Genomic DNA, 17007 nt, shown 5'->3' on the forward strand with positions numbered 1-17007 from the left:
ACTGCACCATGTCTGAATAAATCACCTTTTTTCCATTTCTTTTTCTATCATGTTCCTGATATAGTTCTCCCCTACCCAGCCATGGAAACAGGAGCTACCTGGGAACTTTGGAGTTACTCACACTCTCCTTTCTTACTCTCCCCAAAGAGATAACTCAGGTTCTGACAAATAAGCCCTTCGTAGGCATGGTGAAGACCTACAAAGTTTTGACTAAATGGCATCAGAGATGGTTAAAAGCTGAAAAGGAGGATGGCACCCGTCTACTTCCCTCAGCTACTTGTGTACAATGTGCCAAGGAAGAGGCAGGTCCTGTAATGCCTTAGGGCAGGGGCTACGACAAATGAGGAACCCAGAGCCAAGGCCAGACTCAGGAATGCCCTATCCTCACACCTAGGTAGGGCAGTCCCTTAAAAAATAAGAAAAGGAAAACTGATACATGTATTTATCTTACTTAGGAAGAGGTGGGTATTAAGCAATTTTAATATTTCATTCTGTTCTTTCAGGTCTGGGTACAACCCATTTTCAGGAAAATTTGGAACGAAATCTGAAAGAAAATCTTCTGATTATGGAGAGGGAATCTAAAATGGCAAAGCAATTTATAGTGTTTCTACCTAGAGACAGGGAGGGAAGAGCATCTGAGCCCAAGTTCCTGTGGGAATGAGCTTTAGTTTGGAGCTTGTTTCTCCAAAATTTGCATATGCACACATGAGTTTGTGTGATTTTTATTATAACCTCATGGGTTAGATCTAAATCTTATTTTACCATTGAAAAAATGAAAGCTTAGCTATGTAAAGAGTTTAGCTAATACCATAGAGATAGTTGAGGGCAGAGAGAATATGAAACTAGCTGTGACCCAAGTTGGTCTTCCAACTTGAACATACTAAGGATAGTATGTTCAGACCTAATTTACTTCAGGTAAATGTCTCTAAGAGCTTCAGATTGGTGAAGGTCTGGGAAATCATTAATCTAGGTAGCTCCCTAATCAGTGTAATTTCTGTTAGACCACTGGACATGGAGTGAGTCCCAAGGCTTATTAGCTCTCCTTATTAGCAGACTGTCTTTTTCCTGGGCACAATATGCATATCATGTATTCCCAGGGCCTGACTTAATAAAAGGAATTACAATAAAAGGCAGCAACAGGACTGCTGTTTTCCAAGATAAAAAATATGCATTTAATTAGATAAATAGCAAAACTGAAAATGGTCCTAAGAGAAGGGTCTCTATCTCAGGCCTCAGATGAAGTTCTAACCTTAGAATCTGTTAGCTTTTAGCTACAGTGTTAAAAGTTGCTTTTATCAGTTTTGGGTGATTGCCATATATTTTCATCAATTAATTTTTGTTGAAATGCTTGCTGAGTATGTGGTGTCGCGCAGAGAGACAGCTGAATATTTTCAACATAATCTAATTTGGCAGCTGGGCCCTAAGAGCTGAGTATTCCCCAAATCAACATTCCCAGGACAGGAGAGTAGAAAAGGGTGGAACCTGTGGCCAGATCTGATGTTTGCTGTGAGGCAATTCAGATAGAACTGAGTCTCTGCTCTGACCTCAGGTGGTTCTCTGTTCCAGCCCAGGCTTTGCCACTGACTAGCAAATTACTGTTTCTGAGAATCTGATCCCTTATCTGTGGACAGAACTGGTAACTGCACCAAATTCAGACGGTTGATGTGTTACGTGGTTGACATGTGTTATCTCATTTAATTCTTATAATAGTCATTAACTGATAAAACAACTTCTTTTTGGGTATTTTTTTTGGGGGGGAGGGTCAATCAGTTAATTTTGTAGGAAAAACCAAGGAATGGGAGAGCTTATTTTTAGTCTAGGTTTGCTGTGAATTTATTCTAGAGCTGTAAGATTTCAGAAAGCATGTGATAAACACACTTCCCCATGTCTTTAAGTATTCCTCAATGACATGCCAAGAAACAGAAAGAATTTCCCTTGGTTAAAGTTCTCAGGAAGCTTATAGACAGGAGAAAAAAAAGATCATAATCTTTCATTTGATCACTCTACATGCTACAGATGCTTTTCCAAGAAAAAAAAAAGGCAAACTAGCATATATCTAGCATCTAAAATAATCTCAGACATTTCCACCAGACACTGATGGCTCATGTGTATAATACTAACTGCTGGGGAAGCAGAGATCAGGAGGATCATAGTTTGAAGCCAGCCTGGGCTAAAAGTTCATGAAATCCAATCTTGCAAAAACACAGCACAAAAACAGGGCTGGCGGAGAGGTTCAAGTGATACAGTGCTTGCCTAGCAAGCATGAGGGCCTGAATTCAAACCCCAGTATCACCAATAAATAAATAAGTAAATAAGTAAATAAATAAATAAAATAATCAGACATTTTCATCATTTCTTCCCTCATGTTAATTACCATTTTCTTACATTGGTTCTGGGACTACAACTACCCATAAAGCTATGTAAATAAGAAAGCTTATATCTGGAGGGTCTGGTTGGTAGCTAGAAGGGGCTGAGCCCAACAAAATTGTGGTGAATTATGGGAGTAATATTGAATCCTGGAGAAACCATTTATGAGCACATTCACTGGGCCAGGCACATAAGAACTGGAAAGAATGTTTGACGATACAGGAATCGACACCGTTCATGAAAGATAAACAGAAGTAGGGTGAGATGTCTGCTTCTGGCAGTACTTTCACACTACATAAAAGACTTCAAAACATTGAAAACTAAGTTGGAAGGAATGAATATCAAACAGCAATTAATCTTAAGATCTGAGAAGAGAAGTCTATCAGAAATTTTGTGGATAGTGAGCTGAACCAAGTTTTAAAAAAGAAAAGCTTTGGGTATTTACAGTAAAACACAGCTTAACCAGACCTCATCACATGAAAGGATGAATATACAGAGAAAACTGAACTTGGTGACAAGGAGTATGTATTATAAAAGAAAGACATAATGCTCAAAATGCAGAGAAAGAACAACTTTTTTGAAGGAAGATTTATAGCAGTTTTCTGAAATAAATTATATAAAAGTAAATTTAAATTAAAATTTGATTGCATTAGCATTTAAATTGAAGATTAAATTAAATTAATTAGAAAGTTTTGGATTTTAAAATAGAACCAGAATAACAAACTCTCAAAACAGTCTAATTAACAATCAAAGGAATAAAAGTTAAAATAAAAGGACTAGCTAGCAAAAATAAGACAGAGATGAAAAATGATTGACATGAGAATTCTGATGGAATTAAAGATGTAGTTGCAGAATTATATTCATCATTAGAATAAGAAACTTTCAGAAAAGCAAATTAGTAATGGAAGAATCAGCTTTAGAAGTTGTTCTACAATGAAAAGGAAAGAATGAGAAAATAAAAAATAAGAAATTTGGATTTCTGAAGAAAAATCCAAACAAAAACTACTCAAAGACATTTATTCAGTTGGAGAGAAACAGATCAGAATAGTACCAGAGAAGTAGAGCTGTTGACTAAAAGGATTATACCAAACACTGCAAACATTCAAACAGAAAATTAAGACAATGAAAGTTGAATACTGTTATAAGGCTTCATATTAATGTTAAGAACAGCTTTTGAAAAAGAGAATATACAGCATAAAATTTAATGGGAAAACTATGAGCTAAAATTATACATACCACTAAAATACTGGGAGAGTGAAAGAAAGGAAAGGGGAATTAAAAACATATGCTAAAATATTAATATCACAGAGATAGCCAATAAATAGTTTTATTTTTATCATTATAGGAATATAAAATAGTTTCAAGCAAGTGTCTTTTAAATGTAAAACTAACCATTAGAAAAATAATGACAGCATATATAACTATACCAGAGGAAACAAACAAACAAAAAAAATGAGAACCATGTGGTAAAGGAGGTAAAACGACAATAGCAAATCACCCATAAGAGAAAGGCTCATAGATCATAGACTAGGTATATTTATTATCACAAGAAACATTAATAACTAAAATACTTTTATTAAAAGAAAGTGACTTTAAAAGATTAGGAGCATGTAAAAACCAATATAGACTTCCTTAAAAAAATACCAGAAGAATCCTACTACTCAGGAAAAGTCACAAATGAAATGATGGATGACCTATGTGCAAATATGGCTTAAAGAATTGAGCCATATCTCCTCATCAACAGTAGAGGAAAACATGGACAGAGTTGGGTCTGGAGCAAGTAGGTGAATCAAAATGTTGCTTATCCAGAGTGAATGTTGGATGGATTTGTCAAAACTGGGGAGGGGGCCCAATCAAGATTCTAACAAACACAGATGATAAAGCAAACAAACAACAACAAAAGAGAAATGCTAGAAACCTTCCCACTAATATCACTTAGGGGATAGTGGAAATCTATTTGCAAAATGTTAAGTCAAAGAATGTTCTGAAAATGCCATTGCATTTTAGAATGAAATGTTATTTCTTTGTGACATCTATGAATTCAAAAGAAGACAGCCGCACAATACAAAGTTTATAGAATAAGATTTATGAAGGTCAACGTCATCCTAAACTAATGCATGCTTCATGATTCCATCTAGATATATCCTTAAGAAAGATGATGGAATCCTAAAAACAGGTGGTAGCGGTATATACTGTAGCATACCCTAACCAATTCAATGACAAATGGTTCTGGAACTCCAAATAATACCAGAAGAGACCCAGTGTCTTCATATGAAAGTCTAAAATATTATTATTTTATTTTAGGAGCTAAAACTTTGAGACTAGAACAATAAGATATGCCAGTGGAAACTGAGAAGTTTAAGCTATTAGTGAAAAATATATCAAAGGGAGTAAGTTTATTTGGACTCTGTTTTATCTTAGACATATGTAATTATCTTTCACCACTTTCTTGGTTGTGGATACATTTCCCTGTCATTGAAAGTCAGTATGACTATATTTTTAGCATTTTTGTGCACTATTTATGTCTAGGGGACAATTAAGATACATGTTGTTTTTTCCTTTAAAATCCTTTGCACATTAATTATATATTGGCATTTCATTTAAAGATAGATGACTCAGAGAAATTTTGTTGATGTTTCAAGGTTGTTAAATGCCATGCTAGAATTCCATTTACGATCTACTATACTAAGTATAGCATTATGCATAGATCACTTGTGGAAGAGATTACTAGTGCTTTCACATACATGGTTATTTCCTCTGTCTTGGTCCTGTGAGAGATGACAGTTCCTAGTGTCTTTGCAACTAGGCAAGGATGTGTGAATAAGTCTAGACAGCAAAATGTGAGTGGAAGCAATGTGTCTCAGTTTTACGCTAATACAGTTAAAAACTTATATGCCACCTGTACCTCCCTCTTACCCAGTCATGACAACCTTGGAAGTTATGGGCTTAAATGGCAGTGTCACAAGATAGAGCAGTTTGATCCCTGAGTCATCATGGATACAGGAGAGCACCCACTGATTCCCATCAGGCTTTGGGAGAAGAAGCACCAAGCTGTTGAGCTGATCTCCTGAGAAGTCAGGGTTTGTCTGTTGCAACTGTTGTTAATCACTTACCCTATCATGATTTCTTTTCACACTTTCCTTTTGGGCTAAAATTCTTTAAGGCATGAATATTATTTGCTTTTAATGAAAATGTGCATCAGTTTATAGCCCTTAAAATAAGAGCATTTATATGAACTCTCATAACCAATTTAGTGTTTCATGGTTGAATGTAATGCTATATTGATTGTAGTAAGACAAAGGCAAATGTTGCCAGGCTTATGATTATTTTTAAGTTAAGTTCTTAGCAAATAAATGGAACAGAACTTGGGATAGGAAAGGTGAACTCTGGACTGCCTTTCTAATGACTTATTCTAGAAAATTGTTGTGCAGGTGCGCTAAAAATGCGACATTCAATTTTGTTTCCTTTAGAAGTGTTTTATGATTTATTTTGAGGAAGATGGTCTAGTCAATATAAAAATGTAAATGCATTTATAGTAGAGGAAGGGAAGAGAGAGGAAAGAGGGGGAGGTATTGAGATCAATACTTATCCAAATATTACATTATATTCTTTATGGCTTTAGTTTTATTCATTGAAACTGAAAATAAGTTACTTAAGTTTCTCCACTTAGGTTAACTAGCTTATATTTTGTATAAAATGGTTGCTTTTTAAAAATACTTTTCAGTGTTTCATGAAGTGGTGTAATCACTGTCACCATAGTCTTAAAATAAAAACATATATCCTAAAAAATAAACAATGGATATACCAGGACAATCAGGCAAATAAATACAAACTAAAGCATGCAGGAGAAAAAGCATTTACATTGTACAATATTAAAAACAATGGAAAAATGATTTTGAAAAGGAATTATTTTGTAAGACTAAGGACATTATCTAAAAAATAACAACGATCATGAAACTGAATGCAGTAAATATATAGGTAATTTTCTAGAAAAATACAGATTACCCAGATCAACTGAACCATAAACTGACAATCTGAAAAAATGAAAAGATCATCTGTTGAATGACTTTGGGCAGTTTAAAAGGTAAACATAAAAAAATAAAGAGAGATATATGATTCCTATGACATAACACACACACACACACACACACACACACACACACACACACACACACACCCCTAAAGTCTCCAAATTGATTTTGTGAATGACAATCTTGATGATTCAGTTTCAGTCTATCCTCACAAATTTTCCCTCAACCCCAAAACAATAAGTAAAAGATTTGCAATACAAATTCATGAGTAGCATAGCAGAGATCACATGGCAGAATTGTCTTGGACCATAGTTAATCTGTCTCTTATGTTTGCAAGAAGCCCCTATTTGTTGTGACTCTGGTGCACTGTGTCCCTTTCTATTGGTCTATCTCAAACCTTGACTTGACTCCTGCAGAGGCCCTTACAATGCTATTCCTAATCTCCATCAACACTTTATAAAATTGTTTTAGCATAATTTGGCTACAATTCACCTTATGGCCTTAAGCCTCTTTTAAGTGCAAGATCTTGAAGTAGTGAGAGGAAGAGAATCTATCTGTTCAGTACAGACTCCTTATAGGATGATGCCCATTGAGGCTGGTGCCTACCTTCCACTCTGCAGGTCAAGACACTGGGCACTGGAGTGACTTGGGCTGGTCTGCCCCTAGGAGTGAATTCTCATAAAACATGATGTGCCCAGGCTAACTCTGCTGTTCACCAAGGCAAATCCTTTAACTTCTGGTCCCTGTCCTTTTGTCCTCCACTTCTGATATCACAAATGACTAGTGGCAGAGACAGGAAGAGAGCTCACATTCCATCAGGGTCTGCTCCCAGCTCATGTTTCTCCCTCCTTCCATTATGCAGCAACTCCCCATCATGATTTCAACTTTGGAAATGAATTTTTAGCAAGAAGAAAACTCCATGCTTTAATTAATGAACTCAAATAATTAATATTCATTAAAAAGCACACAAATACTCTTTAAGTCCTTACCCTTTAATTAAAAACTCATACAAATAATGATTCCTTAAAATTTTTTTTCCCTTCACTGTGACCGGAGAGGAATGAGATTCCAGGACAATATAAAGCATGCAATCATACAGGCATATTGCTTTTATTAAAACAAGACTGACTTAATATTAGAACATTCATTAATAATCAAACATCACATCATTAGGTTATAGGAGAAAAACAAGTGGCCATCTGGAGTCAACATCCATTCTTGATAAAATGTTAGAAACTAGGGCAAATCCTTTCTTTCCCTGATAAAAAGCATCACAAATAGCAAGCAACATATGGAATGATGAAATTTTAAAAGCATTCTCATTCTATGTAGGATGTCCACTATTGCTTATACTGTGTTTTAATATTATAGTTGCTTTAAGAAGTTCTATGCATTAACATGCTCATCTAAATGCAAATTCAGGATTGTGATGGACACTGGCCTGACTGTTGGCCAAGCAATCAGCACCTCCACCCTCTTACTCTCCCCCTATCGCCTCCCATAGGCATTTGGCCTCAGTGCTGTCACTGGCTTTTCCAGAGGCAGAACCTGCAGTCAGGCTGGCCAATAATCTCTTCTCAAGACATTTTAGAAGAGAGAGAATAAGAGTGAGAGAATGACAATGCAGTGAATGTGTAGGCTAGAGGTTGTGGGTGGCTGGAGTTGCAAAATATAAAATTTGGATGCTATGAGAAGTTATTTGCTTTTTTATTTGGTTCAAATTATCTGAGGAAAGCTCTTGGCTGGGAAAGAGACAGAAGTATGTAGCAGACCTACAGAGAGATGCAGAGCTAAGAGTGAGGAAAGCCTGTTCTAGTTCATTCCTATATATAGCTGTGCTCCTGCTTTTAGGTTATAGATGCCACAGTGTTCTAATAAAATGTGCATTTGCTTGTTGTAGCTAACTTAAAAATATGTTTCAAACAGTAGACATTTATATCCTCACAATAATAATAAATAAGACTGCATGTCTCTTCCATAACAGCAACAAAAAGATAAACTACAAGAACAATCAAACTAAAATGTGAAGGAATGTATGATAAATACATTTAGTGTTTGTCAGAGGTAAAGTGGAAAACTTAAAGTGATAGGTTCATAATGGTAAGGAGAATAATCTCTCAATCTTTTTACACTTTAATGAAATTCTAGTTAAAATACAGTGAGATTTTTCTTGACCATGACTTAGTGATTACAAAGTTCATATAGGAAAATGAACTGATGAAAGACTCCCAAAGATTAAAACATGTGGTATGTATAGGATGGTGGGAGAAGGCATCTGCCTGCGTAGTCAAACATTAAAATAAAGTCCTAATAATGCAAACCTTGTGGTATCAATGCAAGGATTGAAAGACGGATCAAAGAACTATAATCAAATGCCTCCAAATAGACCCTACTACATCCAACAATTCAGTATAGACTATCCATGACATTATAAATTTATAGAAAGAGGAAAGATTTGTCAAGAAATACTTCTGGTACAATTAGTGAAATATTTGGAAAAATTCATTATCTCATCCCATAAAAAACCCACAAGGACATAGTGGTAAATATCTTGCAGTGACAAAAATAAGTGCTTAATAGATTATATAAAACTCTGAATTAAGAAATAGATCAGAAAAATTTAAGAAGCAAATAAACTTGAAATATATTTTGCCTTAAAAGTTAGTATTTTATGGCATTTAAAAAATTGATGCATATGGTACTGGCACAAAAACAGATATGAAGACCAGTGGAACAGAATAGAGGACTTGGATGTGAATCCATGCAGCTATGCCCACCTTATTTTTGACAAAGGTGCCAAAAACATACAATGGAGAAAAGACAGCTTCTTCAACAAACGTTCCTGGGAAAAGTGGTTATATGCCAGCCAAAAACAAACTAGATCCATGCCTGTCCTCCTGCACTAGTATCAACTCAAAGAGGATAAAGGACCTTAATATCAGACACAAAACCTTGAGGTTAGTACAGGAAAAGCAGGGAATACCCTGGAAACAATAGGTATAGGCAAGGACTTCCTCAGTAGAACTCAAGTGGCTCAGCAACTAAGAGAAAAGATTGACAAATGGGACTACATGAAATTAAAAAGCTTCTGCACAACAAAAGAAATGGTCTTTAAATCGAGGAGAACACCCACAGAATGAGAGAAAAATCGTTGCTAACTATACATCAGACAAGGGACTGATAACCAGAATATACAGGGAGCTCAAAAAACTAAACTTCCCCAAAATTAATGAACTAATAAAGAAGTGGGCAAGTGAACTAAACAGAACTTTTTCAAAGGAAGAAGTCCAAATGGCCAAAAAAGCACATGAAAAAATGCTCACCATCTCTGGCCATAAAGGAAATGCACATTAAAAACCACACTAAGATTCCACCTCACCCCTGTTAAAATAGCTATCATCAAGAACACCACCAACAACAACTGTTGGCAAGGATGCAGGGAAAAAGGAACCCTTGTACACTGCTGGTGGGAATGCAAGCTAGTAGAACCACTATGGAAAACAATATGGAGGCTTCTTAAAAAACTAAACCTAGATCTGCCATATAATCCAGCAATACCACTCCTAGGGATATACTTGAAGGAATGTGACTCAGGTTATTACAAAGACACCTGCAGCATTATTCACAATAGCCAAGCTATGAAAACAGCCAAGATGCCCCACTACCAATGAATGGGTTGAGAAAAATGAGGTATTTATATACAATGGAATTTTATTCAGCCACAAAGAAGAATGAAATTTTATCATTTGCAAGTAAATGGATGGAACTGGAGAACATCATCTTAAACAAAGTTAGCCAGGCTCAGAAGGCGAAAAATCTCATGTTCTCCCTCATATGTGGACTATAGACCTGATACAAGTGCACTAATATTATTAGACATGGGTCACACACTAAGGGGAGACCATGCATGGGAGGAACAGGGAAAAGGAAGGAAACCTAAAACTTGAATGTGGTTGATGTGCTCACTGTATAGAGGAGAATATGATAATCTTAAACTGGCAGAGGCCACTATGGGAAGGGGACCAGAAAGTAGCAAAGAGGTCTGGTAGAGATGAATTAATGTGGGTTGTAACACACATGTGCATGGAAGCAACTCTAGGAATCTTTCTCTATAGCTATCCTTATCTCAAACTAGCAAAAACGCTTTGTCTTCCTTATTATCTCTCATGTTTTCTCTTCAACAACATCGGAGAACAAGAGGGTAGAACAGGTTCTGTCTGGAAGCAGGGCAGGGTGGGGGGGCTAAATAATATATACACATGTAAGTAAATATAAAAACGATAAAATAAAATAAAAAAATTAAAACTACACTTAATAAATTGATGCATTGTAATTGTACATATTTCTGGGTATAGTGTGACATTTCAGTACATGTATACAATGTGTAATGATCAGATCAAGGTAATATCCATCACCTCAGACATTTATCACTTCTTTGTTTCGGGAGCATTCAAAATTCTCTCTACTAGCTGTTTCAAAATGTCCAATTAATTACTGTCAATCATAGTTATTCCACTGTGCTATAGAACTATCTATCTCTACCATTGTACCCATTAACTTCTCCCCCACATCCTTCCTAGGCACTAGGAAATGCTATTTACTTTCTTCTTCAATGAGATCAACGTTTATCATCCATATGCAAGTGAAAACATGTAGTATTTGTCTTTGTGTGCTAGAATTATTTCACTTAACATAATGTATGTCCTTGCAAACCAATTTAAAAAATAGGCAAGTAAATCCCAAATAAAAATGGGCAAAGGAGTTAGACCAACTTCAAAACATAAGAAAGCTGTATGGCAAGTAAAAAGATACGGTGAAAAGTCACACCTACTGTGAGAACGTAGACCATTCTCAGCAACCAGACTGGACATTTCTGAAAACACTGCCATCACTCTAAAGAGATGCACAAGTATTATGAAGGGGTCCTGGGGGCTCCTGTAGAGGGTTTTCAGTCAAATCAAAGTAGAACTCAGGCTCCTTGGAAAGGATAAGAGGCTCCAGTTGACACATGGTGTTAAAATAGAAAGGATCTGGCTATTATTCATACCATCTACAGTCATGCAGGTAACATTGACATAGGATGTCATACTGTACTTCCTTTACAAGACAAGGGCTGTATATACTCATTTTCCCATCACTGTCATCATTCAGGAGAATGGGTCTCTTGTTGAACTCTGAAATTTCTTGGATAAAAAATACATGCTCAGGCTTCAAATGAGGCTATGTGTTGCCTTTTCTGTGTCTTGGGCCCAAAAAGATGAGTTAATCCTTAAAGGAAATGACATTGAACTTGTTTCAAACTTGGCTGCTCTGACCCAGCAAACCACAGCAGTTAAAAACTGTTTATCTATGTCTGGATGTTATGTATGTTTCTGAAGGAGGAATAGTTTAGCAGATTCATGAATAAGATCTAAGAGTTTCTTAGCTTCAGAAACAACATCCTAGATTACATGAGCAATTTGCGACATTTTAATGACACAATAAAAGATTTAAAAATATGAAAAATATGTTTGGGTTCATTAAATTATCAAAGCTGTGTAGTCAGTATAATAATATGACACCATTTTCTTACTCATCAAATTGTCAGATACTTAAAAAGTAGACACATGATACCCAGTTGCCAATGTACAAAATCGGGCATTATCATGTGCTATTGGAGAAAGATGAGTTGAAACCTTTCAGAAGATAAATTCAACAATATCTCAAGAGCTTTGGCATTTAAAAAAATAATCCTGATTTACAGTTCCAATTTTAGAAATTTGTCCTATGGAAATACTCAGTTTGTACAGGCTTCTATAGAGTATTTGTCATTATTTTAAAAATATTGAAACAGATGCCATAAGTTACAATCATATAATACTTTGGTCAGCAGAATAATGTCCCCTCCACTTAAAGGTGCAAGTCATAATCCTAGGAGTCTGTGATCAGTGTTACCTAACAAGGGACTTTGCAGATGTAATTAAGGACCTTGAGGTAGGGAGATTATCCCAGTGTATCAGGTCTAATTAACACAGGTCCTTAAAGCAGAGTCTTTCTCAGCTGTGCTCCCTAGAGGCCCAGGAAGGCAGCAGAAAAATGGTCAGAGAGATGTGGTGTACTGGCTTTGATGATGGAGGAAGGGGATGTGAGCAGAGGAATGCAGGTGGCCTGAAGAAGCTCCAAAAAGCAAGAAAGTATCCATCTCAGAAAGCATCAGAGAAGAACAAACCCTGAGAGGTAAGACCCCGGTCAGACTTCTCCAGAAATGTGAAGTAACAAATTAATGTTGTTTCAAGCCATTAAACTTGGGTTAATTTGTTGCTGCAGCAATAGAAAACTAAGATGAATGAGACATGCTATTGGTCATTAAAATCATTTAAAATAATTTTACATGTAAAAAGCAGATTACAACATTGAAACCTATTGACGTTATTTTAAGAAGGGAAATGTGGTAGAAGGGAGAATAGTGGAGGGGATAAACCAAGTCAGGATACAATATATGTATATATAGAAATGTCACAATGAAATTCCCTGTGCAACTATCATATACCAATAAAAATACTTTTTAAAAAAGCAGATTACAAAACTGCTTTGGTAGCCTAGTTCTAAGGATGAAGTGTAAATACATTACCAACAATTGTTTCTGAATGCTATAATTACAAGAGATATTTTTCTTATTTGATTTTCTGTGCTTCAAAATTAACATAGCTCTTCTTTGTAATCAGAAAAAAGACAAATATTAAGCAAAATATACTTAAATCTACATATCTGTAATTATTAAATCAATCAATAATAACCTAAGTTACAATAACTTTACTACTTGCAGCAAACACCTATTTTTACCTCCCCAGCCCTACCTAAATCTTCATCTAATGTTCACTGAAAATTATTATTGTATTACTGTTCTAAATACAATATAAACTGTTTCAAGATTTATTTTTAATTTTTTTACATTTTGCTTCCAATTTAATTACTATATAGAAACTGGGTAGAAATCATGCTTGATTGATTATAAAGGCAATGATAATGATACCATTTACTTTGCATTGGTTCTTCTTCCTTTGAGTCCTCAATTTTTCTTTTTTTTTTTGCTTAAGGTTTGTTTTATTGGCAGTACTGGTGTTTGAATTCAGAGTCTTTCTAGGCAGGAGCTCTACCATTTGAGCCATTCCCCTAACCCTTTTTTGCTTTGATTATTTTTGAGATAAGGTCTTAGCTGGCTTGGATCTCCATCCTCTTATTTATGTCTCTGCATAACTGGGATGATGGGCGTGTGCCACCCACCATACATAGCTCTTATTGGCTAAGATGGGGTCTTGCAAACTCTTTGTCCAGGCTGGGCTCAAGCCATCATCCTCCCAATCTCCACCCTCCCCAACCTCGAGTAGCTGGGATTACAGGCATGGAGCCATGGAATCTAGTCATAGTTATCAATTTTGATTTATTTCTTCATTGGTTACATGTTTTTGCATTGATTTAGTTTTTACTCGGGAAAAAGATATGATTGTTTTGTTTTCAAAGTCCTTTCATATCTGAGAAACTTTTTCATACATGAATAACAATGAAGCTAAGTATATAAGGTTATAATCTTTTCTCTAAAAATACTTTTTAGAGTATACATTTTGCTCAATTACTCGCTGACATTTATTGCCATCTATCAGAAGAGTGAATTCAGAGTAATTTTTGTTTTCTGTTAGGTACCTTTAATTTTTTCCTTCTTGGATATCTGAAGGAATTTAAAAATTTAATTTTAGATTTAAAAAATCAATGGATGCAGACTTTTTCCTCTTAATTTTACTTTGGATATGTGAGCCCATTCTATGTAGATTCTATACAGAAAAGTTTTAAACTATTATAATTTTGTGATTACTGTCCAATTTAAAGAATACCAGGAATGTGAAAGTGAATTTCTGGCCTGTAGTTTTCATAACTAATAACTTTTCTCTCAAATTTTCATTTTTCTTCTTCACAAAGAACAAATCTAGAACAACTTGAAGTTTTATTCTACATGAAAACTTTGGCTTTCCTGTGTCCATTATTACCTTTACTGCAATTTTAATTTTGAAGTTGCATTTTTAGTTTTCTTGTGGTTTTTCTCTTCTCTTGATTAGACCTTTTTGATTTTCTCCTTATCTGAAATATCCATTTTACAGAGGAAATATTTTTGTACATGCAGTGTGAATATTTTCTCATTGTTTTCTTTATTGTACTAAATTATTAAAAGGATGCTTTTACTTCAGAAGAATATTTTCCTCATCCTGCGTGATAGAATTTTTTTATATGCTACCAATTTGTTTGTTGAATGGAGAGGTAACTGAATCATGATTTGACACAAACAGGGGCCATTGAGGATTTGAGAACTGGTAGAATTCCTTCTAGTATCTATAGCTGGAAGGCAGATTGAATAGCCTGAGCCAAAGTGTTTGGATCTAGAAAGTAATTTTGTGTGATTTTTCTGAACTGAGGTAGAGATTTCTTTTTTTCCCAAATGCCTATTTGTCTATAAGAAGAAATCGTCACATAATCCTTTGATCTGAAGAAGGAGTACGAGTAACAACAGCTCTTTGGGCACTTCTTTTGGAGCTCTCTCCTGTCTTAGCAGCTTCCTTCCAAGTATTCTCTAAGTGACCTGAACACACATCTCAGGTGCTGACACCTGTACCTTTCCTGTTTCCTCCCTGTCTTGCTACAACTGAAAGTTGAGACCTCCCAGGACAAGCAGCTGGCAGCTGGAAGCGACTTACTTAGAGGCTGCAGTCCTGCTTTCTCTTGTTTGCAGCAGATACTTGGATTAGTTTGCCAGAGCTGCCATAACAAGTATCCCAAACTGGGTGGTTTAAATACCAGACATTTATTTATCGTTCTGGAGTCTAGAAGCCCAAGATCCAGGAATGGGCAAGATTTGTCCTTCAGAAGGCGTTAAAGGAAGAAGAGTCTGCTACAGACTTCTTTCCTTGACTTGTAGGTGGTCATCTGGTCATCTTCTACCTGTGTCTCTTCAAACTGTCTCCCCTTTATGTGTCCAGACTTCTCTTAAGGATACCAACCATACTAAATGAGTATCCATCCTAATGATGTCCCTTAACTAGGTTTTGTCTGTAAAGACCTGACTTTATAAACAAAGCCACTGGGGTTAGGGGTGTGTGTGTGTGTGTGTGTGTGTGTGTGTGTGTGTAATTTTGAGAGACAGGGTTTCCTTATGTTGCCCAGATAGGCCCTGAACTCCGGGGCTAAAGTTATCTCCTGCCTTAGTCTTCTGAGTAGCTGGGACTGCAGCTATACACCACCACACCTGACTTTGGGATTTCACATAGGAATGAATATGTGTGTGTGTGTCTGTGTGTGTGTGCGCACACAAAATTCAACTCACAACAGTGTTGGTGGGTTAATTCTCCATCTGCTATCCTAGACATGCTACCACTGTGGCTAAGGGAGCAGAGAAAGTGTATGAAATCCAGTGAAAATTGCCCCAAATAGTGACATAAATTTAGCTGTTAGCCTTCTTATTCAATGCTGTTGCATTTTATCCCACTCTTGGGGATATACCCAAAGGAATGCAACACAGGTTACTCCAGAGGCACCTGCACACCCATGTTTATTGAGGTGCTATTCACAATAGCCAAGTTGTGGAGACAACCAAGATGCCCCACTAGTGATGAATGGATTAAGAAAATGTGGTATTTATACACAATGGAATTTTACTCAGCCATGAAGAAGAATGAAATCTTATCATTTGCAGGTAAATGGATGGAACTGGAGAACATCATTCTGAGTGAGGTCAGCCAGGCTCAGAAGACCAAAAATTGGACTTTAGATCTAGGGCAAATGCAGCAATGTTGTTGGGCTTGGATTACAAGAAAAGGGGAGAGCACATATGGGAGATATAGGAATAGGTAGGAAACCCAAAACATGAAAGCGTTTGATGTCCCCACTCCAGAGAAACTAATACAGAAACCTTAAAATGACAGAGGTTAATATGAGAAGGGTATCAGGAATCAATGTAAAGATCAGTTAGAGTTGAATCAACATGGGTTGTAACACATGTGTACACGAAAGCAATAGTAAGAATCTCTCTGTATAGCTACCCTTAACTCAACTAGCAAAATGCTTTGTCTTCCTTATTATGCTTATGTCTCTTCTTCAACAAAATTAGTGATAAGGGCAGAACAGGACCTGCCTGGAACTGAGGGGGGGAGGGAGGGGAAGGAGGGGAGGAGGGCAAGGTGGAGAAATGACCCAAACAATGTATGCACATGTGAATAAATGAATGTGGTATCAAACCACAAAAAATATTGAAAATTGTTTAAAAAATGTTTCATTTTGTCCTGTAGGTATACAGCCTGGAGAGGCCTTGTCAGGTATTACTAACTGATGCTAGATTAACCTTGCAGTTCCAGTCATGAAATATCTGTTGACAAATGAATGACTTCAGAATCCTTGTCACTCTACCTCTACAGCACCTTATCATGGCCAGTTGGATTAATGCCCTTTTTGGGTTACTTACTGAATCATGCATAATAACTGGGGATCATTTTCCATCTAGGAAGTTGGCTTTTGAGCTTCTTGACAAATAAATGTGGTTAAACTAAAGGAATATGAAACATGAAGGAGGGATAGAAATGACTGGAGG

At 36.1% G+C, this 17007-nt stretch overlaps 1 protein-coding gene and 1 pseudogene across 1 annotated transcript in view; one reads left to right on the forward strand and one right to left on the reverse strand.

Moving 5' to 3' along the window:
- The window catches only part of Tacr1 (tachykinin receptor 1), a 167909-nt gene that overhangs the window by 125407 nt on the left and 25495 nt on the right, over positions 1–17007 (reverse strand). The gene's annotated exons all lie outside the window — the stretch shown is intronic.
- LOC109674718 (large ribosomal subunit protein uL6 pseudogene) lies at positions 186–11790 on the forward strand (annotated as a pseudogene).

This window comes from Castor canadensis, chromosome 12 (assembly GCF_047511655.1).
Source record: "Castor canadensis chromosome 12, mCasCan1.hap1v2, whole genome shotgun sequence".
Classification (NCBI taxonomy): Eukaryota; Metazoa; Chordata; class Mammalia; order Rodentia; family Castoridae; genus Castor; species Castor canadensis.